The sequence below is a fragment of the Rhipicephalus microplus genome, unplaced genomic scaffold (genome assembly GCF_043290135.1).
Source record: "Rhipicephalus microplus isolate Deutch F79 unplaced genomic scaffold, USDA_Rmic scaffold_62, whole genome shotgun sequence".
Classification (NCBI taxonomy): domain Eukaryota; kingdom Metazoa; phylum Arthropoda; class Arachnida; order Ixodida; family Ixodidae; genus Rhipicephalus; species Rhipicephalus microplus.
Window position 1 is genome coordinate 1489170 of NW_027464635.1, and position 21881 is coordinate 1511050.

Below are 21881 nucleotides of genomic sequence, written 5' to 3' on the forward strand. Positions count from 1 at the left end.
ATCCAAGCCACAGCGCCTACGCAGCGTCTTGTTCAGGCAGTGACAACATCAGAATTATTTCGAACTAAAATTCGAAAACAAAAAACTAGAGAGACGTTTGTCTTGACTCTCGAGGCACCGGTAAGATTCGAACTCATGACCTCCTGTTTACTAGACAGGCGCTTTAACCAACTAAGCCACGGCGCCTGCGCAGCGTCTTGTTCAGGCAGTGACACCATCAGAAGTATTTCGAACTAATCTTAGAAAACAAAGAACTAGAGAGACGTTTGTCTTGACTCTCGAGGCACTGGTGAGATTTGAACTCACGATCTCCGGTTTACTAGAAAGGCGCTTTAACTAACTAAGCCACGGCGCCTGCGCCGCGGCTTGTTCAGGCAGTGACACCATCAGAAGTATTTCGAACTGAACTTCGAAAACAAAAAACTAGAAAGACGTTTGTCTTGACTCTCGAGGCACCGGTGAGATTCGACCTCACGATCTGCTGTTTACTAGACAGGCGCTTTAACCAACTAAGCCACGGCGCTTGTGCAGCGTCTTGTTCAGGCAGGGACAGCATCAGAAGTATTTCGAACTAAACTTCGAAAACAAAAAAAAAACTGGAGAGAGGTTTGTCTTGACTCTCGAGGCACCGGTGAGATTCGAACTCACAATCTCCTGTTTACTAGACAGGCGCTTTAACCAACTAAGCCACGGCGCTTGTGCAGCATCTTGTTCAGGCAGTGACACCATCAGAAGTATTTCGAACTAAACTTCGAAAACAAAAAACTAGAGAGAGGTTTGTCTTGACTCTCGAGGCGCCGGTGAGATTCGAACTCACGATCTCCTGTTTACTAGACAGGCGCTTTAACCAACTAAGCCACGGCGCCTGCGCAGCGTCTTGTTCAGGCAGTGACACCATCAGAAGCATTTAGAACTAAACTTCGAAAACAAAAAACTGGACGGACGTTTGTCTTGACTCTCGTGGCACCGGTGAGATTCGAATTAATGATCTCCTGTTTACTAGACATGCGCTTTAACCAACTAAGCCACGGCGCCTGCGCAGCGTCTTGTTCAGGCAGTGACACCATCAGAAGTATTTCGAACTAAACTTCGAAAACAAAAAACTAGAGAACCGTTTGTCTTGACTCTCGAGGCACCGGTGAGATTCGAACTCACGATCTCCTGTTTACAAGACAGGCGCTTCAACTAACTAAGCCACGGCGCCTGCGCAGCGCCTTGTTCAGTCAGTGACACCATCAGAAGTACTTCGAACAAAACTTCGAAAACAAAAAACTAGAGAACCGTTTGTCTTGACTCTCGAGGCACCGGTGAGATTCGAACTCACGATTTCCTGTTTATTAGACAGGCGCTTTAACTAACTAAGCCACGGCGCCTGCGCAGCGCCTTGTTCAGTCAGTGACACTATCAGAAGTACTTCGAACGAAACTTCGAAAACAAAAAACTTCAGAGACGTTTGTCTTGACTCTCGAGGCACCGGTGAGATTCGAACTCACGATTTCCTGTTTATTAGACAGGCGCTTTAACTAACTAAGCCACGGCGCCTGCGCAGCGCCTTGTTCAGGCAGTGACACAATCAGAATTATTTCGAACTAAACTTCGACAACAAAAAACTGGAGAGACGTTTGTCTTGACTCTCGAGGCACCGGTGAGATTCGAACTCACGATCTGCTGTTTACTAGACAGGCTCTTTAACCAACTAAGCCACGGCGCTTCTGCAGAGTCTTGTTCAGGCAGTGACACCATCAGAAGTATTTCGAACTAAACTTCGAAAACAAAAAAACTAGAGAGAGGTTTGTCTTGACTCTCGAGGCACCGGTGAGATTCGAACTCACGATATCCTGTTTACTAGACAGGCGCTTTAACTAACTAAGCCACGGCGCCTGCGCAGCGTTTTGTTCAGGCAGTGACACCATCAGAAGTATTTCGAACTAAACTTCGAAAACAAAAGTACTGAAAGTTGGGCGAGTTCGTACTCGATCATGACTTCTTTGCGCAAACACGTACACGGACACAAGGAAAAGAGGCAAACAACACGAGCGCCCGTGTTGTTTGCCTATTTTCCTTGTGTCCGTGTACGTGTTTGCGCAAAGAAGTCATGAATGTTCGAAAACAAAAAACTAGAGAGACGTTAGTCTTGACTCCCGAGGCACCGGTGAGATTCAAACTCACGATCTCCTGTTTACTAGACAGGCGCTTTAACTAACTAATCCACGGCGCCTGCGCAGCGTCTTGTTCAGGCAGTGACACCATCAGAAGTATTTGGAACTAAACTTCGAAAACAAAAAACTAGAGAGAGGTTTGTCTTGACTCTCGAGGCGCCGGTGAGATTCGAACTTACGATCTCCTGTTTACTAGACAGGCGCTTTAACCAACTAAGCCACGGCGCCTGCGCAGCGTCTTGTTCAGGCAGTGACACCATCAGAAGCATTTAGAACTAAACTTCGAAAACAAAAAATTGGACAGACGTTTGTCTTGACTCTCGTGGCACCAGTGAGATTCGAATTAATGATCTCCTGTTTACTAGACATGCGCTTTAACCAACTAAGCCACCGCGCCTGCGCAGCGTCTTGTTCAGGCAGTGACAATATCAGAAGTATTTCGAACTAAACTTCGAAAACAAAAAACTAGAGAACCGTTTGTCTTGACTCTCGAGGCACCGGTGAGATTCGAACTCACGATCTCCTGTTTACTAGACAGGCGCTTTAACTAACTAAGCCACGGCGCCTGCGCAGCGCCTTGTTCAGTCAGTGACACCATCAGAAGTACTTCGAACAAAACTTCGAAAACAAAAAACTAGAGAACCGTTTGTCCTGACTCTCGAGGCACCGGTGAGATTCGAACTCACGATTTCCTGTTTATTAGACAGGCGCTTTAACTAACTAAGCCACGGCGCCTGCGCAGCGCCTTGTTCAGTCAGTGACACTATCAGAAGTACTTCGAACGAAACTTCGAAAACAAAAAACTTGAGAGACGTTTGTCTTGACTCTCCAGGCACAGGGGAGATTCAAACTATCGATCTTCCTTTCACAAGACACGCGCTTTAACTAACTAAGCCACAGCGCCTGCGCAGCGTCTTGTTCAGGCAGTGACACCATCAGAATTATTTCGAATTAAACTTCGAAAACAAAAAACTAGAGAGACGTTAGTCTTGACTTCCGAGGCACCGGTGAGATTAGAACTCATGATCTCCTGTTTACTAGACAGGCGCTTTAACCAACTAAGCCACGGCGCCTACGCAGCGTCTTGTTCAGGCAGTGACACCATCAGAAGTATTTCGAACTAAACTTCGAAAACAAAAAAGTAGAGAGACGTTTGTCTTGACACTCGAGGCACCGGTGAGATTCCAACTCACGATCTCCTGTTTACTAGACAGGCGCTTTAACCAACTAAGCCACGGCGCCTGCGCAGCGTCTTTTTCAGGCAGTGACACCATCAGAAATATTTCGAACTAAACTTCGAAAACAAAAAACTTGAGAGACGTTTCTCTTGACTCTCGAGGCACAGGTGAGATTCGAACACACGATTTTCCTTTTACTAGACAGGCGCTTTAACTAACTAAGCCACAGCGCCTGCGCAGCGTCTTGTTCAGGCAGTGACACCATCAGAATTATTTCGAACTAAACTTCGAAAACAAAAAACTAGAGAGACGTTTGTCTTGACTCTCGAGGCACCAGTGAGATTCGAACTCATGATCTCCTGTTTACTAGACAGGCGCTTTAACCAAATAGGCCACGGCGCCTGCGCAGCGTCTTGTTCAGGCAGTGGCACCATTAGAAGTATTTGGAACAATACTTCGAAAACAAAAAAACTAGAGAGCCGTTAGTCTTGATTCTCGAGGCACCGGTGAGATTCGAACTCACGATCTCCTGTTTGCTAGACAGGCGCTTTAACCAACTAAGCCACGGCGCCTGCGCAGCGTCTTGTTCAGGCAGTGACACCATCAGAAGCATTTAGAACTAAACTTCGAAAACAAAAAACTAGACAGACGTTTGTCTTGACTCTCGCGGCACCGGTGAGATTCGAACTAATGATCTCCTGTTTACTAGACATGCGCTTTAACCAACTAAGCCACGGCGCCTGCGCAGCATTTTGTTCAGGTAATGACACCATCAGAAGTATTTCGAACTAAACTTCGAAAACAAAAAACTAGAGGGACGTTTGTCTTGACTCTCGAGGCACAGGTGAGATTCGAACTCACGATCTTCCTTTCACTAGACAGGCGCTTTAACCAGCCAAGCCACAGCGCCTACGCAGCGTCTTGTTCAGGCAGTGACAACATCAGAATTATTTCGAACTAAAATTCGAAAACAAAAAACTGGAGAGACGTTTGTCTTGACTCTCGAGGCACCGGTAAGATTCGAACTCATGACCTCCTGTTTACTAGACAGGCGCTTTAACCAACTAAGCCACGGCGCCTGCGCAGCGTCTTGTTCAGGCAGTGACACCATCAGAAGTATTTCGAACTAATCTTAGAAAACAAAGAACTAGAGAGACGTTTGTCTTGACTCTCGAGGCACTGGTGAGATTTGAACTCACGATCTCCGGTTTACTAGAAAGGCGCTTTAACTAACTAAGCCACGGCGCCTGCGCCGCGGCTTGTTCAGGCAGTGACACCATCAGAAGTATTTCGAACTGAACTTCGAAAACAAAAAACTAGAAAGACGTTTGTCTTGACTCTCGAGGCACCGGTGAGATTCGACCTCACGATCTGCTGTTTACTAGACAGGCGCTTTAACCAACTAAGCCACGGCGCTTGTGCAGCGTCTTGTTCAGGCAGGGACAGCATCAGAAGTATTTCGAACTAAACTTCGAAAACAAAAAAAAACTGGAGAGAGGTTTGTCTTGACTCTCGAGGCACCGGTGAAATTCGAACTCACAATCTCCTGTTGACTACACAGGCGCTTTAACCAACTAAGCCACGGCGCTTGTGCAGCGTCTTGTTCAGGCAGTGACACCATCAGAAGTATTTCGAACTAAACTTCGAAAACAAAAAACTAGAGAGAGGTTTGTCTTGACTCTCGAGGCGCCGGTGAGATTCGAACTCACGATCTCCTGTTTACTAGACAGGCGCTTTAACCAACTAAGCCACGGCGCCTGCGCAGCGTCTTGTTCAGGCAGTGACACCATCAGAAGCATTTAGAACTAAACTTCGAAAACAAAAAACTGGACGGACGTTTGTCTTGACTCTCGTGGCACCGGTGAGATTCGAATTAATGATCTCCTGTTTACTAGACATGCGCTTTAACCAACTAAGCCACGGCGCCTGCGCAGCGTCTTGTTCAGGCAGTGACACCATCAGAAGTATTTCGAACTAAACTTCGAAAACAAAAAACTAGAGAACCGTTTGTCTTGACTCTCGAGGCACCGGTGAGATTCGAACTCACGACCTCCTGTTTACAAGACAGGCGCTTTAACTAACTAAGCCACGGCGCCTGCGCAGCGCCTTGTTCAGTCAGTGACACCATCAGAAGTACTTCGAACAAAACTTCGAAAACAAAAAACTAGAGAACCGTTTGTCTTGACTCTCGAGGCACCGGTGAGATTCGAACTCACGATTTCCTGTTTATTAGACAGGCGCTTTAACTAACTAAGCCACGGCGCCTGCGCAGCGCCTTGTTCAGTCAGTGACACCATCAGAAGTACTTCGAACGAAACTTCGAAAACAAAAAACTTCAGAGACGTTTGTCTTGACTCTCGAGGCACCGGTGAGATTCAAACTCACGATCTCCTGTTTACTAGACAGGCGCTTTAACTAACTAATCCACGGCGCCTGCACAGCGTCTTGTTCAGGCAGTGACACCATCAGAAGTATTTGGAACTAAACTTCGAAAACAAAAAACTAGAGAGAGGTTTGTCTTGACTCTCGAGGCGCCGGTGAGATTCGAACAATCGATCTTCCTTTCACTAGACAGGCGCTTTAACCAACTAAGCCACGGCGCCTGCGCAGCGCCTTGTTCAGGCAGTGACACCATCAGAAGCATTTAGAACTAAACTTCGAAAACAAAAAATTGGACAGACGTTAGTCTTGACTCTCGTGGCACCGGTGAGATTCGAATTAATGATCTCCTGTTTACTAGACATGCGCTTTAACCAACTAAGCCACCGCGCCTGCGCAGCGTCTTGTTCAGTCAGTGACACTATCAGAAGTACTTCGAACGAAACTTCGAAAACAAAAAACTTCAGAGACGTTTGTCTTGACTCTCGAGGCACAGGTGAGATTCAAACTATCGATCTTCCTTTCACTAGACAGGCGCGTTAACTAACTAAGCCACAGCGCCTACGCAGCGTCTTGTTCAGGCAGTGACACAATCAGAATTATTTCGAACTAAACTTCGACAACAAAAAACTGGAGAGACGTTTGTCTTGACTCTCGAGGCACCGGTGAGATTCGAACTCACGATCTCCGGTTTACTAGACAGGCTCTTTAACCAACTAAGCCACGGCGCTTCTGCAGAGTCTTGTTCAGGCAGTGACACCATCAGAAGTATTTGGAACTAAACTTCGAAAACAAAAAACTAGAGAGAGGTTTGTCTTGACTCTCGAGGCGCCGGTGAGATTCGAACAATCGATCTTCCTTTCACTAGACAGGCGCTTTAACCAACTAAGCCACGGCGCCTGCGCAGCGCCTTGTTCAGGCAGTGACACCATCAGAAGCATTTAGAACTAAACTTCGAAAACAAAAAATTGGACAGACGTTAGTCTTGACTCTCGTGGCACCGGTGAGATTCGAATTAATGATCTCCTGTTTACTAGACATGCGCTTTAACCAACTAAGCCACCGCGCCTGCGCAGCGTCTTGTTCAGTCAGTGACACTATCAGAAGTACTTCGAACGAAACTTCGAAAACAAAAAACTTCAGAGACGTTTGTCTTGACTCTCGAGGCACAGGTGAGATTCAAACTATCGATCTTCCTTTCACTAGACAGGCGCTTTAACTAACTAAGCCACGGCGCCTGCGCAGCGTTTTGTTCAGGCAGTGACACCATCAGAAGTATTTCGAACTAAACTTCGAAAACAAAAGTACTGAAAGTTTGGCGAGTTCGTACTCAATCATGACTTCTTTGCGCAAACACGTACACAGACACAAGGAAAAGAGGCAAACAACACGAGCGCCCGTGTTGTCTGCCTCTTTTCCTTGTGTCCGTGTACGTGTTTGCGCAAAGAAGTCATGAATGTTCGAAAACAAAAAACTAGAGAGACGTTAGTCTTGACTCCAGAGGCACCGGTGAGATTCAAACTCACGATCTCCTGTTTACTAGACAGGCGCTTTAACTAACTAATCCACGGCGCCTGCGCAGCGTCTTGTTCAGGCAGTGACACCATCAGAAGTATTTGGAACTAAACTTCGAAAACAAAAAACTAGAGATACGTTTGTCTTGACTCTCGAGGCACCGGTGAGATTCGAACTCATGACCTCCTGTTTACTAGACAGGCGCTTTAACCAACTAAGCCACGGCGCCTGCGCAGCGTCTTGTTCAGGAAGTGACGCGATCAGAAGTATTTCGAACTAAACTTCGAAAACAAAAAACTAGAGAGATGTTTGTCTTGACTCTCGAGGCACCTGTGAGATTCAAACTCATGATCTCCTGTTTACTAGACAGGCGCTTTAACCAACTAAGCCACGGCGCCTGCGCAGCGTCTTGTTCAGGCAGTGAAACCATCAGAAGTACTTCGAAATAAACTTCGAAAACAAAAAACTAGAGAGAAGTTTGTCTTGACTCTCGAGGCACCGGTGAGATTCGAACTCACGATCTCCGGTTTACTAGACAGGAACTTTAACCAAATAAGCCACGGCGTCTGCGCAGCGTCTTGTTCAGGCAGTCACACCATTGGAAGTATTTCGAACAATACTTCGAAAACAAAAAAAAATCAGAAGAGACGTTAGTCTTGACTCTCGAGGCACCGGTGAGATTCGAACTCACGATCTCCTCTTTGCTAGACAGGCGCTTTAACCAACTAAGCCAAGGCGCCTGCGCAGCGTCTTGTTCAGGCAGTGACACCATCAGAAGTATTTCGAACTAATCTTCGAAAACAAAGAACTAGAGAGACGTTTGTCTTGACTCTCGAGGCACCGGTGAGATTCGAACTCACGATCTCCGGTTTACTAGACAGGCGCTTTAACTAACTAAGCCACGGCGCCTGCGCAGCGTCTTGTTCAGGCAGTGACACCATCAGAAATATTTCGAACTAAACTTCGAAAACAAAAAACTTGAGAGACGTTTGTCTTGACTCTCGAGGCACAGGTGAGATTCGAACTCACGCTTTTCTTTTTACTAGACAGGCGCTTTAACTAACTAAGCCAGAGCGCCTGCGCAGCGTCTTGTTCAGGCAGTGACACCATCAGAATTATTTCGAACTAAACTTCGAAAACAAAAAACTAGAGAGACATTTGTCTTGACTCTCGAGGCACCGGTGAGATTCGAACTCACGATCTCCAGTTTACTAGAGAGGCGCTTTAACCAAATGAGCCACGGCGCCTGCGCAGCGTCTTGTTCAGGCAGTGACACCATTAGAAGTATTTTGAACAATCCTTCGAAAACAAAAAAAAACTAGAGAGCCGTTAGTCTTGATTCTCGAGGCACCGGTGAGATTCGAACTCACGATCTCCTGTTTGCTAGACAGGCGCTTTAACCAACTAAGCCACGGCGCCTGTGCAGCGTCTTGTTCAGGCAGTGACACCATCAGAAGCATTTAGAACTAAACTTCAAAAACAAAAAACTAGACAGATGTTTCTCTTGACTCTCGAGGCACCGGTGAGATTCGAACCAATGATCTCCTGTTTACTAGACATGCGCTTTAACCAACTAAGCCACGGCGCCTGCGCAGCATCTTGTTCAGGCAGTGACACCATCAGAAGTATTTAGAACAAAACTTCAAAAACACAAAACTAGAGAGACGTTAGTCTTGACTCCCGAGGCACCGGTGAGATTCGAACTCACGATCTGCTGTTTACTAGACAGGCGCTTTAACCAACTAAGCCACGGCGCTTGTGCAGCGTCTTTTTCAGGCAGGGACAGCATCAGAAGTATTTCGAACTAAACTTGGAAAACAAAAAAAAACTGGAGAGAGGTTTGTCTTGACTCTCGAGGCACCGGTGAGATTCGAACTCACGATCTCCTGTTTACTAGACAGGCGCTTTAACCAACTAAGCCACGGCGCTTGTACAGCGTCTTGTTCAGGCAGTGACACCATCAGAAGTACTTCGAAATAAACTTCGAAAACAAAAAACTACAGAGAAGTTTGTCTTGACTCTCGAGGCACCGGTGAGATTCGAACTCACGATCTCTGGTTTACTAGACAGGAAATTTAACCAAATAAGCCACGGCGTCTGCGCAGCGTCTTGTTCAGGCAGTGACACCATTCGAAGTATTTCGAACAATACTTCGAAAACAAAAAAACTAGAGAGAGGTTTGTCTTGACTCTCGAGGCACCGGTGAGATTCGAACTCACGATATCCTGTTTACTAGACAGGCGCTTTAACTAACTAAGCCACGGCGTCTGCGCAGCGTCTTGTTCAGGCAGTGACACCATCAGAAATATTTCGAACTAAACTTCGAAAACAAAAAACTTGAGAGACGTTTGTCTTGACTCTCGAGGCACAGGTGAGATTAGAACTCACGCTTTTCCTTCTACTAGACAGGCGCTTTAACTAACTAAGCCAGAGCGCCTGCGCAGCGTCTTGTTCAGGCAGTGACACCATCAGAATTATTTCGAACTAAACTTCGAAAACAAAAAACTAGAGAGACGTTTGTCTTGACTCTCGAGGCACCAGTGAGATTCGAACTCATGATCTCCTGTTTACTAGACAGGCACTTTAACTAACTAAGCCAGAGCGCCTGCGCAGCGTCTTGTTCAGGCAGTGACACCATCAGAATTATTTCGAACTAAACTTCGAAAACAAAAAACTAGAGAGACGTTTGTCTTGACTCTCGAGGCACCGGTGAGATTCGAACTCACGATCTCCAGTTTACTAGACAGGTGCTTTAACCAAATAAGCCACGGCGCCTGCGCAGCGTCTTGTTCAGGCAGTGACACCATTAGAAGTATTTTGAACAATACTTCGAAAACAAAAAAACTAGAGAGCCGTTAGTCTTGATTCTCGAGGCACCGGTGAGATTCGAACTCACGATCTCCTGTTTGCTAGACAGGCGCTTTAACCAACTAAGCCACGGCGCCTGTGCAGCGTCTTGTTCAGGCAGTGACACCATCAGAAGTATTTCGAACTAAACTTCGAAAACAAAAAAACTAGAGAGAGGTTTGTCTTGACTCTCGAGGCACCGGTGAGATTCGAACTCACGATATCCTGTTTACTAGACAGGCGCTTTAACTAACTAAGCCACGGCGCCTGCGCAGCGTTTTGTTCAGGCAGTGACACCATCAGAAGTATTTCGAACTAAACTTCGAAAACAAAAGTACTGAAAGTTGGGCGAGTACGTACTCGATCACGACTTCTTTGCGCAAACACGTACACGGACACAAGGAAAAGAGGCAAACAACACGAGCGCCCGTGTTGTTTGCCTATTTTCCTTGTGTCCGTGTACGTGTTTGCGCAAAGAAGTCATGAATGTTCGAAAACAAAAAACTAGAGAGACGTTAGTCTTGACTCCCGAGGCACCTGTGAGATTCAAACTCACGATCTCCTGTTTACTAGACAGGCGCTTTAACTAACTAATCCACGGCGCCTGCGCAGCGTCTTGTTCAGGCAGTGACACCATCAGAAGTATTTGGAACTAAACTTCGAAAACAAAAAACTAGAGAGAGGTTTGTCTTGACTCTCGAGGCGCCGGTGAGATTCGAACTCACGATCTCCTGTTTACTAGACAGGCGCTTTAACCAACTAAGCCACGGCGCCTGCGCAGCGTCTTGTTCAGGCAGTGACACCATCAGAAGCATTTAGAACTAAACTTCGAAAACAAAAAATTGGACAGACGTTTGTCTTGACTCTCGTGGCACCGGTGAGATTCGAATTAATGATCTCCTGTTTACTAGACATGCGCTTTAACCAACTAAGCCACCACGCCTGCGCAGCGTCTTGTTCAGGCAGTGACAATATCAGAAGTATTTCGAACTAAACTTCGAAAACAAAAAACTAGAGAACCGTTTGTCTTGACTCTCGAGGCACCGGTGAGATTCGAACTCACGATCTCCTGTTTACTAGACAGGCGCTTTAACTAACTAAGCCACGGCGCCTGCGCAGCGCCTTGTTCAGTCAGTGACACCATCAGAAGTACTTCGAACAAAACTTCGAAAAGAAAAAACTAGAGAACCGTTTGTCCTGACTCTCGAGGCACCGGTGAGATTCGAACTCACGATTTCCTGTTTATTAGACAGGCGCTTTAACTAACTAAGCCACGGCGCCTGCGCAGCGCCTTGTTCAGTCAGTGACACTATCAGAAGTACTTCGAACGAAACTTCGAAAACAAAAAACTTCAGAGACGTTTGTCTTGACTCTCCAGGCACAGGGGAGATTCAAACTATCGATCTTCCTTTCACTAGACACGCGCTTTAACTAACTAAGCCACAGCGCCTGTGCAGCGTCTTGTTCAGGCAGTGACACCATCAGAATTATTTCGAACTAAACTTCGAAAACAAAAAACTAGAGAGACGTTAGTCTTGACTTCCGAGGCACCGGTGAGATTAGAACTCATGATCTCCTGTTTACTAGACAGGCGCTTTAACCAACTAAGCCACGGCGCCTACGCAGCGTCTTGTTCAGGCAGTGACACCATCAGAAGTATTTCGAACTAAACTTCGAAAACAAAAAAGTAGAGAGACGTTTGTCTTGACACTCGAGGCACCGGTGACATTCCAACTCACGATCTCCTGTTTACTAGACAGGCGCTTTAACCAACTAAGCCACGGCGCCTGCGCAGCGTCTTCTTCAGGCAGTGACACCATCAGAAATATTTCGAACTAAACTTCGAAAACAAAAAACTTGAGAGACGTTTCTCTTGACTCTCGAGGCACAGGTGAGATTCGAACACACGATTTTCCTTTTACTAGACAGGCGCTTTAACTAACTAAGCCACAGCGCCTGCGCAGCGTCTTGTTCAGGCAGTGACACCATCAGAATTATTTCGAACTATACTTCGAAAACAAAAAACTAGAGAGACGTTTGTCTTGACTCTCGAGGCACCAGTGAGATTCGAACTCATGATCTCCTGTTTACTAGACAGGCGCTTTAACCAACTAAGCCACGGCGCCTGCGCGGCGTCTTGTTCAGGCAGTGACACCATCAGAAGTATTTCGAACTAAACTACGAAAACAAAAACTAGAGAGACGTTTGTCTTGACTCTCGAGGCACCGGTGAGATTCGAACTCACGATTTCCAGTTTACTAGACAGGCGCTTTAACCAAATAGGCCACGGCGCCTGCGCAGCGTCTTGTTCAGGCAGTGACACCATTAGAAGTATTTCGAACAATACTTCGAAAACAAAAAAACTAGAGAGCCGTTAGTCTTGATTCTCGAGGCACCGGTGAGATTCGAACTCACGATCTCCTGTTTGCTAGACAGGCGCTTTAACCAACTAAGCCACGGCGCCTGCGCAGCGTCTTGTTCAGGCAGTGACACCATCAGAAGCATTTAGAACTAAACTTCGAAAACAAAAAACTAGACAGACGTTTGTCTTGACTCTCGCGGCACCGGTGAGATTCGAACTAATGATCTCCTGTTTACTAGACATGTGCTTTAACCAACTAAGCCACGGCGCCTGCGCAGCATTTTGTTCAGGTAATGACACCATCAGAAGTATTTCGAACTAAACTTCGAAAACAAAAAAACTAGAGGGACGTTTGTCTTGACTCTCGAGGCACAGGTGAGATTCGAACTCACGATCTTCCTTTCACTAGACAGGCGCTTTAACCATCCAAGCCACAGCGCCTACGCAGCGTCTTGTTCAGGCAGTGACAACATCAGAATTATTTCGAACTAAAATTCGAAAACAAAAAACTGGAGAGACGTTTGTCTTGACTCTCGAGGCACCGGTAAGATTCGAACTCATGACCTCCTGTTTACTAGACAGGCGCTTTAACCAACTAAGCCATGGCGCCTGCGCAGCGTCTTGTTCAGGCAGTGACACCATCAGAAGTATTTCGAACTAATCTTAGAAAACAAAGAACTAGAGAGACGTTTGTCTTGACTCTCGAGGCACTGGTGAGATTTGAACTCACGATCTCCAGTTTACTAGAAAGGCGCTTTAACTAACTAAGCCACGGCGCCTGCGCCGCGGCTTGTTCAGGCAGTGACACCATCAGAAGTATTTCGAACTGAACTTCGAAAACAAAAAACTAGAAAGACGTTTGTCTTGACTCTCGAGGCACCGGTGAGATTCGACCTCACGATCTGCTGTTTACTAGACAGGCGCTTTAACCAACTAAGCCACGGCGCTTGTGCAGCGTCTTGTTCAGGCAGGGACAGCATCAGAAGTATTTCGAACTAAACTTCGAAAACAAAAAAAAACTGGAGAGAGGTTTGTCTTGACTCTCGAGGCACCGGTGAGATTCGAACTCACAATCTCCTGTTTACTAGACAGGCGCTTTAACCAACTAAGCCACGGCGCTTGTGCAGCGTCTTGTTCAGGCAGTGACACGATCAGAAGTATTTCGAACTAAACTTCGAAAACAAAAAACTAGAGAGAGGTTTGTCTTGACTCTCGAGGCGCCGGTGAGATTCGAACTCACGATCTCCTGTTTACTAGACAGGCGCTTTAACCAACTAAGCCACGGCGCCTGCGCAGCGTCTTGTTCAGGCAGTGACACCATCAGAAGCATTTAGAACTAAACTTCGAAAACAAAAAACTGGACGGACGTTTGTCTTGACTCTCGTGGCACCGGTGAGATTCGAATTAATGATCTCCTGTTTACTAGACATGCGCTTTAACCAACTAAGCCACGGCGCCTGCGCAGCGTCTTGTTCAGGCAGTGACACCATCAGAAGTATTTCGAACTAAACTTCGAAAACAAAAAACTAGAGAACCGTTTGTCTTGACTCTCGAGGCACCGGTGAGATTCGAACTCACGATCTCCTGTTTACAAGACAGGCGCTTTAACTAACTAAGCCACGGCGCCTGCGCAGCGCCTTGTTCAGTCAGTGACACCATCAGAAGTACTTCGAACAAAACTTCGAAAACAAAAAACTAGAGAACCGTTTGTCTTGACTCTCGAGGCACCGGTGAGATTCGAACTCACGATTTCCTGTTTATTAGACAGGCGCTTTAACTAACTAAGCCACGGCGCCTGCGCAGCGCCTTGTTCAGTCAGTGACACTATCAGAAGTACTTCGAACGAAACTTCGAAAACAAAAAACTTCAGAGACGTTTGTCTTGACTCTCGAGGCACCGGTGAGATTCAAACTCACGATCTCCTGTTTACTAGACAGGCGCTTTAACTAACTAATCCACGGCGCCTGCGCAGCGTCTTGTTCAGGCAGTGACACCATCAGAAGAATTTGGAACTAAACTTCGAAAACAAAAAACTAGAGAGAGGTTTGTCTTGACTCTCGAGGCGCCGGTGAGATTCGAACAATCGATCTTCCTTTCACTAGACAGGCGCTTTAACCAACTAAGCCACGGCGCCTGCGCAGCGTCTTGTTCAGGCAGTGACACCATCAGAAGCATTTAGAACTAAACTTCGAAAACAAAAAATTGGACAGACGTTTGTCTTGACTCTCGTGGCACCGGTGAGATTCGAATTAATGATCTCCTGTTTACTAGACATGCGCTTTAACCAACTAAGCCACCGCGCCTGCGCAGCGTCTTGTTCAGTCAGTGACACTATCAGAAGTACTTCGAACGAAACTTCGAAAACAAAAAACTTCAGAGTCGTTTGTCTTGACTCTCGAGGCACAGGTGAGATTCAAACTATCGATCTTCCTTTCACTAGACAGGCGATTTAACTAACTAAGCCACAGCGCCTACGCAGCGTCTTGTTCAGGCAGTGACACAATCAGAATTATTTCGAACTAAACTTCGACAACAAAAAACTGGAGAGACGTTTGTCTTGACTCTCGAGGCACCGGTGAGATTCGAACTCACGATCTCCGGTTTACTAGACAGGTGCTTTAACTAACTAAGCCACGGCGCCTGCGCAGCGTCTTGTTCAGACAGTGACACCATCAGAAGTATTTCGAACTGAACTTCGAAAACAAAAAACGAGAGAGACGTTTGTCTTGACTCTCGAGGCACCGGTGAGATTCGAACTCAAGATCTGCTGTTTACTAGACAGGCTCTTTAACCAACTAAGCCACGGCGCTTCTGCAGAGTCTTGTTCAGGCAGTGACACCATCAGAAGTATTTCGAACTAAACTTCGAAAACAAAAAAACTAGAGAGAGTTTTGTCTTGACTCTCGAGGCACCGGTGAGATTCGAACTCACGATCTCCTGTTTACTAGACAGGCGCTTTAACTAACTAAGCCACGGCGCCTGCGCAGCGTTTTGTTCAGGCAGTGACACCATCAGAAGTATTTCGAACTAAACTTCGAAAACAAAAGTACTGAAAGTTGGGCGAGTTCGTACTCGATCATGACTTCTTTGCGCAAACACGTACACAGACACAAGGAAAAGAGGCAAACAACACGAGCGCCCGTGTTGTCTGCCTCTTTTCCTTGTGTCCGTGTACGTGTTTGCGCAAAGAAGTCATGAATGTTCGAAAACAAAAAACTAGAGAGACCTTAGTCTTGACTCCCGAGGCACCGGTGAGATTCAAACTCACGATCTCCTGTTTACTAGACAGGCGCTTTAACTAACTAATCCACGGCGCCTGCGCAGCGTCTTGTTCAGGCAGTGACACCATCAGAAGTATTTGGAACTAAACTTCGAAAACAAAAAACTAGAGATACGTTTGTCTTGACTCTCGAGGCACCGGTGAGATTCGAACTCATGACCTCCTGTTTACTAGACAGGCGCTTTAACCAACTAAGCCACGGCGCCTGCGCAGCGTCTTGTTCAGGAAGTGACGCGATCAGAAGTATTTCGAACTAAACTTCGAAAACAAAAAACTAGAGAGATGTTTGTCTTGACTCTCGAGGCACCTGTGAGATTCAAACTCATGATCTCCTGTTTACTAGACAGGCGCTTTAACCAACTAAGCCACGGCGCCTGCGCAGCGTCTTGTTCAGGCAGTGACACCATCAGAAGTACTTCGAAATAAACTTCGAAAACAAAAAACTAGAGAGAAGTTTGTCTTGACTCTCGAGGCACCGGTGAGATTCGAACTCACGATCTCCGGTTTACTAGACAGGAAATTTAACCAAATAAGCCACGGCGTCTGCGCAGCGTCTTGTTCAGGCAGTCACACCATTGGAAGTATTTCGAACAATACTTCGAAAACAAAAAAAAAATCAGAAGAGACGTTAGTCTTGACTCTCGAGGCACCGGTGAGATTTGAACTCACAATCTCCTTTGCTAGAAGCGCTTTAACCAACTAAGCCAAAGCGCCTGCGCAGCGTCTTGTTCAGGCAGTGACACCATCAGAAGTATTTCGAACTAATCTTCGAAAACAAAGAACTAGAGAGACGTTTGTCTTGACTCTCGAGGCACCGGTGAGATTCGAACTCACGATCTCCGGTTTACTAGACAGGCGCTTTAACTAACTAAGCCACGGCGCCTGCGCAGCGTCTTGTTCAGGCAGTGACACCATCAGAAATATTTCGAACTAAACTTCGAAAACAAAAAAGTTGAGAGACGTTTGTCTTGACTCTCGAGGCACAGGTGAGATTCGAACTCACGCTTTTCCTTTTACTAGACAGGCGCTTTAACTAACTAAGCCAGAGCGCCTGCGCAGCGTCTTGTTCAGGCAGTGACACCATCAGAATTATTTCGAACTAAACTTCGAAAACAAAAAACTAGAGAGACGTTTGTCTTGACTCTCGAGGCACCAGTGAGATTCGAACTCATGATCTCCTGTTTACTAGACAGGCGCTTTAACCAACTAAGCCACGGCGCCTGCGCAGCGTCTTGTTCAGGCAGTGACACCATCAGAAGTACTTCGAAATAAACTTCGAAAACAAAAAACTTGTTCAGGCAGTGACACCATTAGAAGTATTTTGAACAATACTTCGAAAACAAAAAAAACTAGAGAGCCGTTTGTCTTGATTCTCGAGGCACCGGTGAGATTCGAACTCACGATCTCCTGTTTGCTAGACAGGCGCTTTAACCAACTAAGCCACGGCGCCTGTGCAGCGTCTTGTTCAGGCAGTGACACCATCAGAAGTATTTCGAACTAAACTTCGAAAACAAAAAAAACTAGAGAGAGGTTTGTCTTGACTCTCGAGGCACCGGTGAGATTCGAACTCACGATATCCTGTTTACTAGACAGGCGCTTTAACTAACTAAGCCACGGCGCCTGCGCAGCGTTTTGTTCAGGCAGTGACACCATCAGAAGTATTTCGAACTAAACTTCGAAAACAAAAGTACTGAAAGTTGGGCGAGTTCGTACTCGATCACGACTTCTTTGCGCAAACACGTACACGGACACAAGGAAAAGAGGCAAACAACACGAGCGCCCGTGTTGTTTGCCTATTTTCCTTGTGTCCGTGTACGTGTTTGCGCAAAGAAGTCATGAATGTTCGAAAACAAAAAACTAGAGAGACGTTAGTCTTGACTCCCGAGGCACCGGTGAGATTCAAACTCACGATCTCCTGTTTACTAGACAGGCGCTTTAACTAACTAATCCACGGCGCCTGCGCAGCGTCTTGTTCAGGCAGTGACACCATCAGAAGTATTTGGAACTAAACTTCGAAAACAAAAAACTAGAGAGAGGTTTGTCTTGACTCTCGAGGCGCCGGTGAGATTCGAACTCACGATCTCCTGTTTACTAGACAGGCGCTTTAACCAACTAAGCCACGGCGCCTGCGCAGCGTCTTGTTCAGGCAGTGACACCATCAGAAGCATTTAGAACTAAACTTCGAAAACAAAAAATTGGACAGACGTTTGTCTTGACTCTCGTGGCACCGGTGAGATTCGAATTAATGATCTCCTGTTTACTAGACATGCGCTTTAACCAACTAAGCCACCACGCCTGCGCAGCGTCTTGTTCAGGCAGTGACAATATCAGAAGTATTTCGAACTAAACTTCGAAAACAAAAAACTAGAGAACCGTTTGTCTTGACTCTCGAGGCACCGGTGAGATTCGAACTCACGATCTCCTGTTTACTAGACAGGCGCTTTAACTAACTAAGCCACGGCGCCTGCGCAGCGCCTTGTTCAGTCAGTGACACCATCAGAAGTACTTCGAACAAAACTTCGAAAACAAAAAACTAGAGAACCGTTTGTCCTGACTCTCGAGGCACCGGTGAGATTCGAACTCACGATTTCCTGTTTATTAGACAGGCGCTTTAACTAACTAAGCCACGGCGCCTGCGCAGCGCCTTGTTCAGTCAGTGACACTATCAGAAGTACTTCGAACGAAACTTCGAAAACAAAAAACTTCAGAGACGTTTGTCTTGACTCTCCAGGCACAGGGGAGATTCAAACTATCGATCTTCCTTTCACTAGACACGCGCTTTAACTAACTAAGCCACAGCGCCTGTGCAGCGTCTTGTTCAGGCAGTGACACCATCAGAATTATTTCGAACTAAACTTCGAAAACAAAAAACTAGAGAGACGTTAGTCTTGACTTCCGAGGCACCGGTGAGATTAGAACTCATGATCTCCTGTTTACTAGACAGGCGCTTTAACCAACTAAGCCACGGCGCCTACGCAGCGTCTTGTTCAGGCAGTGACACCATCAGAAGTATTTCGAACTAAACTTCGAAAACAAAAAAGTAGAGAGACGTTTGTCTTGACACTCGAGGCACCGGTGACATTCCAACTCACGATCTCCTGTTTACTAGACAGGCGCTTTAACCAACTAAGCCACGGCGCCTGCGCAGCGTCTTCTTCAGGCAGTGACACCATCAGAAATATTTCGAACTAAACTTCGAAAACAAAAAACTTGAGAGACGTTTCTCTTGACTCTCGAGGCACAGGTGAGATTCGAACACACGATTTTCCTTTTACTAGACAGGCGCTTTAACTAACTAAGCCACAGCGCCTGCGCAGCGTCTTGTTCAGGCAGTGACACCATCAGAATTATTTCGAACTATACTTCGAAAACAAAAAACTAGAGAGACGTTTGTCTTGACTCTCGAGGCACCAGTGAGATTCGAACTCATGATCTCCTGTTTACTAGACAGGCGCTTTAACCAACTAAGCCACGGCGCCTGCGCGGAGTCTTGTTCAGGCAGTGACACCATCAGAAGTATTTCGAACTAAACTACGAAAACAAAAACTAGAGAGACGTTTGTCTTGACTCTCGAGGCACCGGTGAGATTCGAACTCACGATTTCCAGTTTACTAGACAGGCGCTTTAACCAAATAGGCCACGGCGCCTGCGCAGCGTCTTGTTCAGGCAGTGACACCATTAGAAGTATTTCGAACAATACTTCGAAAACAAAAAAACTAGAGAGCCGTTAGTCTTGATTCTCGAGGCACCGGTGAGATTCGAACTCACGATCTCCTGTTTGCTAGACAGGCGCTTTAACCAACTAAGCCACGGCGCCTGCGCAGCGTCTTGTTCAGGCAGTGACACCATCAGAAGCATTTAGAACTAAACTTCGAAAACAAAAAACTAGACAGACGTTTGTCTTGACTCTCGCGGCACCGGTGAGATTCGAACTAATGATCTCCTGTTTACTAGACATGCGCTTTAACCAACTAAGCCACGGCGCCTGCGCAGCATTTTGTTCAGGTAATGACACCATCAGAAGTATTTCGAACTAAACTTCGAAAACAAAAAACTAGAGGGACGTTTGTCTTGACTCTCGAGGCACAGGTGAGATTCGAACTCACGATCTTCCTTTCACTAGACAGGCGCTTTAACCATCCAAGCCACAGCGCCTACGCAGCGTCTTGTTCAGGCAGTGACAACATCAGAATTATTTCGAACTAAAATTCGAAAACAAAAAACTGGAGAGACGTTTGTCTTGACTCTCGAGGCACCGGAAAGATTCGAACTCACGCTTTTCCTTTTACTAGACAGGCGCTTTAACTAACTAAGCCAGAGCGCCTGCGCAGCGTCTTGTTCAGGCAGTGACACCATCAGAATTATTTCGAACTAAACTTCGAAAACAAAAAACTAGAGAGACGTTTGTCTTGACTCTCGAGGCACCAGTGAGATTCGAACTCATGATCTCCTGTTTACTAGACAGGCGCTTTAACCAACTAAGCCACGGCGCCTGCGCAGCGTCTTGTTCAGGCAGTGACACCATCAGAAGTACTTCGAAATAAACTTCGAAAACAAAAAACTTGTTCAGGCAGTGACACCATTAGAAGTATTTTGAACAATACTTCGAAAACAAAAAAAACTAGAGAGCCGTTAGTCTTCATTCTCGAGGCACCGGTGAGATTCGAACTCACGATCTCCTGTTTGCTAGACAGGCGCTTTAACCAACTAAGCCACGGCGCCTGTGCAGCGTCTTGTTCAGGCAGTGACACCATCAGAAGCATTTAGAACTAAACTTCGAAAACAAAAAAAACTGGAGAGAGGTTTGTCTTGACTCTCGAGGTACCAGTGAGATTCGAACTCACGATCTCCTGTTTACTAGACAGGCGCTTTAACCAACTAAGCCACGGCGCTTGTGCAGCGTCTTGTTCAGGCAGTGACACCATCAGAAGTACTTCGAAATAAACTTCGAAAACAAAAAAACTACAGAGAAGTTTGTCTTGACTCTCGAGGCACCGGTGAGATTCGAACTCACGATCTCCGGTTTACTAGACAGGAAATTTAACCAAATAAGCCACGGCGTCTGCGCAGCGTCTTGTTCAGGCAGTGACACCATTCGAAGTATTTCGAACAATACTTCGAAAACAAAAAAAATCAGAAGAGACGTTAGTCTTGACTCTCGAGGCACCGGTGAGATTCGAACTCACGATCTCCTGTTTGCTAGACAGGCGCTTTAACCAACTAAGCCAAGGCGCCTGCGCAGCGTCTGGTTCAGGCAGTGACACCATCAGAAGTATTTCGAACTAATCTTCGAAAACAAAGAACTAGAGAGACGTTTGTCTTGACTCTCGAGGCACCGGTGAGATTCGAACTCACGATCTCCGGTTTACTAGACAGGCGCTTTAACCAACTAAGCCACGGCGCCTGCGCAGCGTCTTGTTCAGGCAGTGACACCATCAGAAGTACTTCGAAATAAACTTCGAAAACAAAAAAACTAGAGAGAAGTTTGTCTTGACTCTCGAGGCACCGGTGAGATTCGAACTCACGATCTCCGGTTTACTAGACAGGAAATTTAACCAAATAAGCCACGGCGTCTGCGCAGCGTCTTGTTCAGGCAGTGACACCATTCGAAGTATTTCGAACAATACTTCGAAAACAAAAAAAAAATCAGAAGAGACGTTAGTCTTGACTCTCGAGGCACCGGTGAGATTCGAACTCACGATCTCCTGTTTGCTAGACAGGCGCTTTAACCAACTAAGCCACGGCGCCTGCGCAGCGTCTTGTTCAGGAAGTGACGCGATCAGAAGTATTTCGAACTAAACTTCGAAAACAAAAAACTAGAGAGATGTTTGTCTTGACTCTCGAGGCACCTGTGAGATTCAAACTCATGATCTCCTGTTTACTAGACAGGCGCTTTAACCAACTAAGCCACGGCGCCTGCGCAGCGTCTTGTTCAGGCAGTGACACCATCAGAAGTACTTCGAAATAAACTTCGAAAACAAAAAACTAGAGAGAAGTTTGTCTTGACTTTCGAGGCACCGGTGAGATTCGAACTCATGATCTCGGGTTTACTAGACAGGAAATTTAACCAAATAAGCCACGGCGTCTGCGCGGCGTCTTGTTCAGGCAGTCACACCATTGGAAGTATTTCGAACAATACTTCGAAAACAAAAAAAATCAGA

At 46.3% G+C, this 21881-nt stretch overlaps 46 non-coding genes across 46 annotated transcripts; all 46 read right to left on the reverse strand.

Moving 5' to 3' along the window:
- Nucleotides 1–112: 112 nt before the first annotated feature.
- Nucleotides 113–186, reverse strand: TRNAT-AGU (transfer RNA threonine (anticodon AGU)). The gene has a single exon. It is a non-coding gene; the product is annotated as a tRNA-Thr (tRNA).
- A 437-nt stretch (nucleotides 187–623) lies between these two features.
- TRNAT-AGU (transfer RNA threonine (anticodon AGU)) lies at nucleotides 624–697 on the reverse strand. Its single transcript has one exon. It is a non-coding gene; the product is annotated as a tRNA-Thr (tRNA).
- A 95-nt stretch (nucleotides 698–792) lies between these two features.
- Nucleotides 793–866, reverse strand: TRNAT-AGU (transfer RNA threonine (anticodon AGU)). The gene has a single exon. It is a non-coding gene; the product is annotated as a tRNA-Thr (tRNA).
- A 264-nt stretch (nucleotides 867–1130) lies between these two features.
- Nucleotides 1131–1204, reverse strand: TRNAT-UGU (transfer RNA threonine (anticodon UGU)). The gene has a single exon. It is a non-coding gene; the product is annotated as a tRNA-Thr (tRNA).
- Nucleotides 1205–1299: 95 nt separating this feature from the next.
- On the reverse strand, nucleotides 1300–1373 carry TRNAI-AAU (transfer RNA isoleucine (anticodon AAU)). Its single transcript has one exon. It is a non-coding gene; the product is annotated as a tRNA-Ile (tRNA).
- A 95-nt stretch (nucleotides 1374–1468) lies between these two features.
- On the reverse strand, nucleotides 1469–1542 carry TRNAI-AAU (transfer RNA isoleucine (anticodon AAU)). The gene has a single exon. It is a non-coding gene; the product is annotated as a tRNA-Ile (tRNA).
- Nucleotides 1543–1807: 265 nt separating this feature from the next.
- TRNAT-AGU (transfer RNA threonine (anticodon AGU)) lies at nucleotides 1808–1881 on the reverse strand. Its single transcript has one exon. It is a non-coding gene; the product is annotated as a tRNA-Thr (tRNA).
- Nucleotides 1882–2313: 432 nt separating this feature from the next.
- Nucleotides 2314–2387, reverse strand: TRNAT-AGU (transfer RNA threonine (anticodon AGU)). Its single transcript has one exon. It is a non-coding gene; the product is annotated as a tRNA-Thr (tRNA).
- Nucleotides 2388–2651: 264 nt separating this feature from the next.
- TRNAT-AGU (transfer RNA threonine (anticodon AGU)) lies at nucleotides 2652–2725 on the reverse strand. Its single transcript has one exon. It is a non-coding gene; the product is annotated as a tRNA-Thr (tRNA).
- Nucleotides 2726–2820: 95 nt separating this feature from the next.
- On the reverse strand, nucleotides 2821–2894 carry TRNAI-AAU (transfer RNA isoleucine (anticodon AAU)). Its single transcript has one exon. It is a non-coding gene; the product is annotated as a tRNA-Ile (tRNA).
- Nucleotides 2895–3327: 433 nt separating this feature from the next.
- On the reverse strand, nucleotides 3328–3401 carry TRNAT-AGU (transfer RNA threonine (anticodon AGU)). The gene has a single exon. It is a non-coding gene; the product is annotated as a tRNA-Thr (tRNA).
- A 434-nt stretch (nucleotides 3402–3835) lies between these two features.
- Nucleotides 3836–3909, reverse strand: TRNAA-AGC (transfer RNA alanine (anticodon AGC)). The gene has a single exon. It is a non-coding gene; the product is annotated as a tRNA-Ala (tRNA).
- Nucleotides 3910–4342: 433 nt separating this feature from the next.
- TRNAT-AGU (transfer RNA threonine (anticodon AGU)) lies at nucleotides 4343–4416 on the reverse strand. The gene has a single exon. It is a non-coding gene; the product is annotated as a tRNA-Thr (tRNA).
- Nucleotides 4417–5021: 605 nt separating this feature from the next.
- On the reverse strand, nucleotides 5022–5095 carry TRNAT-AGU (transfer RNA threonine (anticodon AGU)). The gene has a single exon. It is a non-coding gene; the product is annotated as a tRNA-Thr (tRNA).
- Nucleotides 5096–5359: 264 nt separating this feature from the next.
- Nucleotides 5360–5433, reverse strand: TRNAT-UGU (transfer RNA threonine (anticodon UGU)). Its single transcript has one exon. It is a non-coding gene; the product is annotated as a tRNA-Thr (tRNA).
- A 95-nt stretch (nucleotides 5434–5528) lies between these two features.
- On the reverse strand, nucleotides 5529–5602 carry TRNAI-AAU (transfer RNA isoleucine (anticodon AAU)). The gene has a single exon. It is a non-coding gene; the product is annotated as a tRNA-Ile (tRNA).
- A 1784-nt stretch (nucleotides 5603–7386) lies between these two features.
- TRNAT-AGU (transfer RNA threonine (anticodon AGU)) lies at nucleotides 7387–7460 on the reverse strand. The gene has a single exon. It is a non-coding gene; the product is annotated as a tRNA-Thr (tRNA).
- Nucleotides 7461–7897: 437 nt separating this feature from the next.
- Nucleotides 7898–7971, reverse strand: TRNAA-AGC (transfer RNA alanine (anticodon AGC)). The gene has a single exon. It is a non-coding gene; the product is annotated as a tRNA-Ala (tRNA).
- Nucleotides 7972–8576: 605 nt separating this feature from the next.
- TRNAA-AGC (transfer RNA alanine (anticodon AGC)) lies at nucleotides 8577–8650 on the reverse strand. Its single transcript has one exon. It is a non-coding gene; the product is annotated as a tRNA-Ala (tRNA).
- A 436-nt stretch (nucleotides 8651–9086) lies between these two features.
- TRNAT-AGU (transfer RNA threonine (anticodon AGU)) lies at nucleotides 9087–9160 on the reverse strand. Its single transcript has one exon. It is a non-coding gene; the product is annotated as a tRNA-Thr (tRNA).
- Nucleotides 9161–10102: 942 nt separating this feature from the next.
- On the reverse strand, nucleotides 10103–10176 carry TRNAA-AGC (transfer RNA alanine (anticodon AGC)). Its single transcript has one exon. It is a non-coding gene; the product is annotated as a tRNA-Ala (tRNA).
- A 96-nt stretch (nucleotides 10177–10272) lies between these two features.
- Nucleotides 10273–10346, reverse strand: TRNAT-AGU (transfer RNA threonine (anticodon AGU)). The gene has a single exon. It is a non-coding gene; the product is annotated as a tRNA-Thr (tRNA).
- Nucleotides 10347–10778: 432 nt separating this feature from the next.
- TRNAT-AGU (transfer RNA threonine (anticodon AGU)) lies at nucleotides 10779–10852 on the reverse strand. Its single transcript has one exon. It is a non-coding gene; the product is annotated as a tRNA-Thr (tRNA).
- Nucleotides 10853–11116: 264 nt separating this feature from the next.
- TRNAT-AGU (transfer RNA threonine (anticodon AGU)) lies at nucleotides 11117–11190 on the reverse strand. The gene has a single exon. It is a non-coding gene; the product is annotated as a tRNA-Thr (tRNA).
- Nucleotides 11191–11285: 95 nt separating this feature from the next.
- TRNAI-AAU (transfer RNA isoleucine (anticodon AAU)) lies at nucleotides 11286–11359 on the reverse strand. Its single transcript has one exon. It is a non-coding gene; the product is annotated as a tRNA-Ile (tRNA).
- A 771-nt stretch (nucleotides 11360–12130) lies between these two features.
- Nucleotides 12131–12204, reverse strand: TRNAT-AGU (transfer RNA threonine (anticodon AGU)). The gene has a single exon. It is a non-coding gene; the product is annotated as a tRNA-Thr (tRNA).
- Nucleotides 12205–12468: 264 nt separating this feature from the next.
- TRNAA-AGC (transfer RNA alanine (anticodon AGC)) lies at nucleotides 12469–12542 on the reverse strand. The gene has a single exon. It is a non-coding gene; the product is annotated as a tRNA-Ala (tRNA).
- A 944-nt stretch (nucleotides 12543–13486) lies between these two features.
- On the reverse strand, nucleotides 13487–13560 carry TRNAT-AGU (transfer RNA threonine (anticodon AGU)). Its single transcript has one exon. It is a non-coding gene; the product is annotated as a tRNA-Thr (tRNA).
- Nucleotides 13561–13655: 95 nt separating this feature from the next.
- On the reverse strand, nucleotides 13656–13729 carry TRNAT-AGU (transfer RNA threonine (anticodon AGU)). The gene has a single exon. It is a non-coding gene; the product is annotated as a tRNA-Thr (tRNA).
- Nucleotides 13730–13993: 264 nt separating this feature from the next.
- On the reverse strand, nucleotides 13994–14067 carry TRNAT-UGU (transfer RNA threonine (anticodon UGU)). Its single transcript has one exon. It is a non-coding gene; the product is annotated as a tRNA-Thr (tRNA).
- A 95-nt stretch (nucleotides 14068–14162) lies between these two features.
- Nucleotides 14163–14236, reverse strand: TRNAI-AAU (transfer RNA isoleucine (anticodon AAU)). Its single transcript has one exon. It is a non-coding gene; the product is annotated as a tRNA-Ile (tRNA).
- Nucleotides 14237–15346: 1110 nt separating this feature from the next.
- On the reverse strand, nucleotides 15347–15420 carry TRNAT-AGU (transfer RNA threonine (anticodon AGU)). Its single transcript has one exon. It is a non-coding gene; the product is annotated as a tRNA-Thr (tRNA).
- A 432-nt stretch (nucleotides 15421–15852) lies between these two features.
- Nucleotides 15853–15926, reverse strand: TRNAT-AGU (transfer RNA threonine (anticodon AGU)). The gene has a single exon. It is a non-coding gene; the product is annotated as a tRNA-Thr (tRNA).
- Nucleotides 15927–16867: 941 nt separating this feature from the next.
- TRNAT-AGU (transfer RNA threonine (anticodon AGU)) lies at nucleotides 16868–16941 on the reverse strand. Its single transcript has one exon. It is a non-coding gene; the product is annotated as a tRNA-Thr (tRNA).
- Nucleotides 16942–17096: 155 nt separating this feature from the next.
- On the reverse strand, nucleotides 17097–17170 carry TRNAA-AGC (transfer RNA alanine (anticodon AGC)). The gene has a single exon. It is a non-coding gene; the product is annotated as a tRNA-Ala (tRNA).
- Nucleotides 17171–17267: 97 nt separating this feature from the next.
- TRNAT-AGU (transfer RNA threonine (anticodon AGU)) lies at nucleotides 17268–17341 on the reverse strand. The gene has a single exon. It is a non-coding gene; the product is annotated as a tRNA-Thr (tRNA).
- Nucleotides 17342–17773: 432 nt separating this feature from the next.
- On the reverse strand, nucleotides 17774–17847 carry TRNAT-AGU (transfer RNA threonine (anticodon AGU)). The gene has a single exon. It is a non-coding gene; the product is annotated as a tRNA-Thr (tRNA).
- A 264-nt stretch (nucleotides 17848–18111) lies between these two features.
- Nucleotides 18112–18185, reverse strand: TRNAT-AGU (transfer RNA threonine (anticodon AGU)). The gene has a single exon. It is a non-coding gene; the product is annotated as a tRNA-Thr (tRNA).
- A 95-nt stretch (nucleotides 18186–18280) lies between these two features.
- TRNAI-AAU (transfer RNA isoleucine (anticodon AAU)) lies at nucleotides 18281–18354 on the reverse strand. Its single transcript has one exon. It is a non-coding gene; the product is annotated as a tRNA-Ile (tRNA).
- Nucleotides 18355–19125: 771 nt separating this feature from the next.
- Nucleotides 19126–19199, reverse strand: TRNAT-AGU (transfer RNA threonine (anticodon AGU)). Its single transcript has one exon. It is a non-coding gene; the product is annotated as a tRNA-Thr (tRNA).
- Nucleotides 19200–19463: 264 nt separating this feature from the next.
- TRNAA-AGC (transfer RNA alanine (anticodon AGC)) lies at nucleotides 19464–19537 on the reverse strand. Its single transcript has one exon. It is a non-coding gene; the product is annotated as a tRNA-Ala (tRNA).
- Nucleotides 19538–20139: 602 nt separating this feature from the next.
- TRNAT-AGU (transfer RNA threonine (anticodon AGU)) lies at nucleotides 20140–20213 on the reverse strand. Its single transcript has one exon. It is a non-coding gene; the product is annotated as a tRNA-Thr (tRNA).
- A 155-nt stretch (nucleotides 20214–20368) lies between these two features.
- TRNAA-AGC (transfer RNA alanine (anticodon AGC)) lies at nucleotides 20369–20442 on the reverse strand. Its single transcript has one exon. It is a non-coding gene; the product is annotated as a tRNA-Ala (tRNA).
- A 439-nt stretch (nucleotides 20443–20881) lies between these two features.
- On the reverse strand, nucleotides 20882–20955 carry TRNAA-AGC (transfer RNA alanine (anticodon AGC)). The gene has a single exon. It is a non-coding gene; the product is annotated as a tRNA-Ala (tRNA).
- Nucleotides 20956–21050: 95 nt separating this feature from the next.
- TRNAT-AGU (transfer RNA threonine (anticodon AGU)) lies at nucleotides 21051–21124 on the reverse strand. Its single transcript has one exon. It is a non-coding gene; the product is annotated as a tRNA-Thr (tRNA).
- Nucleotides 21125–21394: 270 nt separating this feature from the next.
- On the reverse strand, nucleotides 21395–21468 carry TRNAA-AGC (transfer RNA alanine (anticodon AGC)). Its single transcript has one exon. It is a non-coding gene; the product is annotated as a tRNA-Ala (tRNA).
- Nucleotides 21469–21881: the final 413 nt, after the last annotated feature.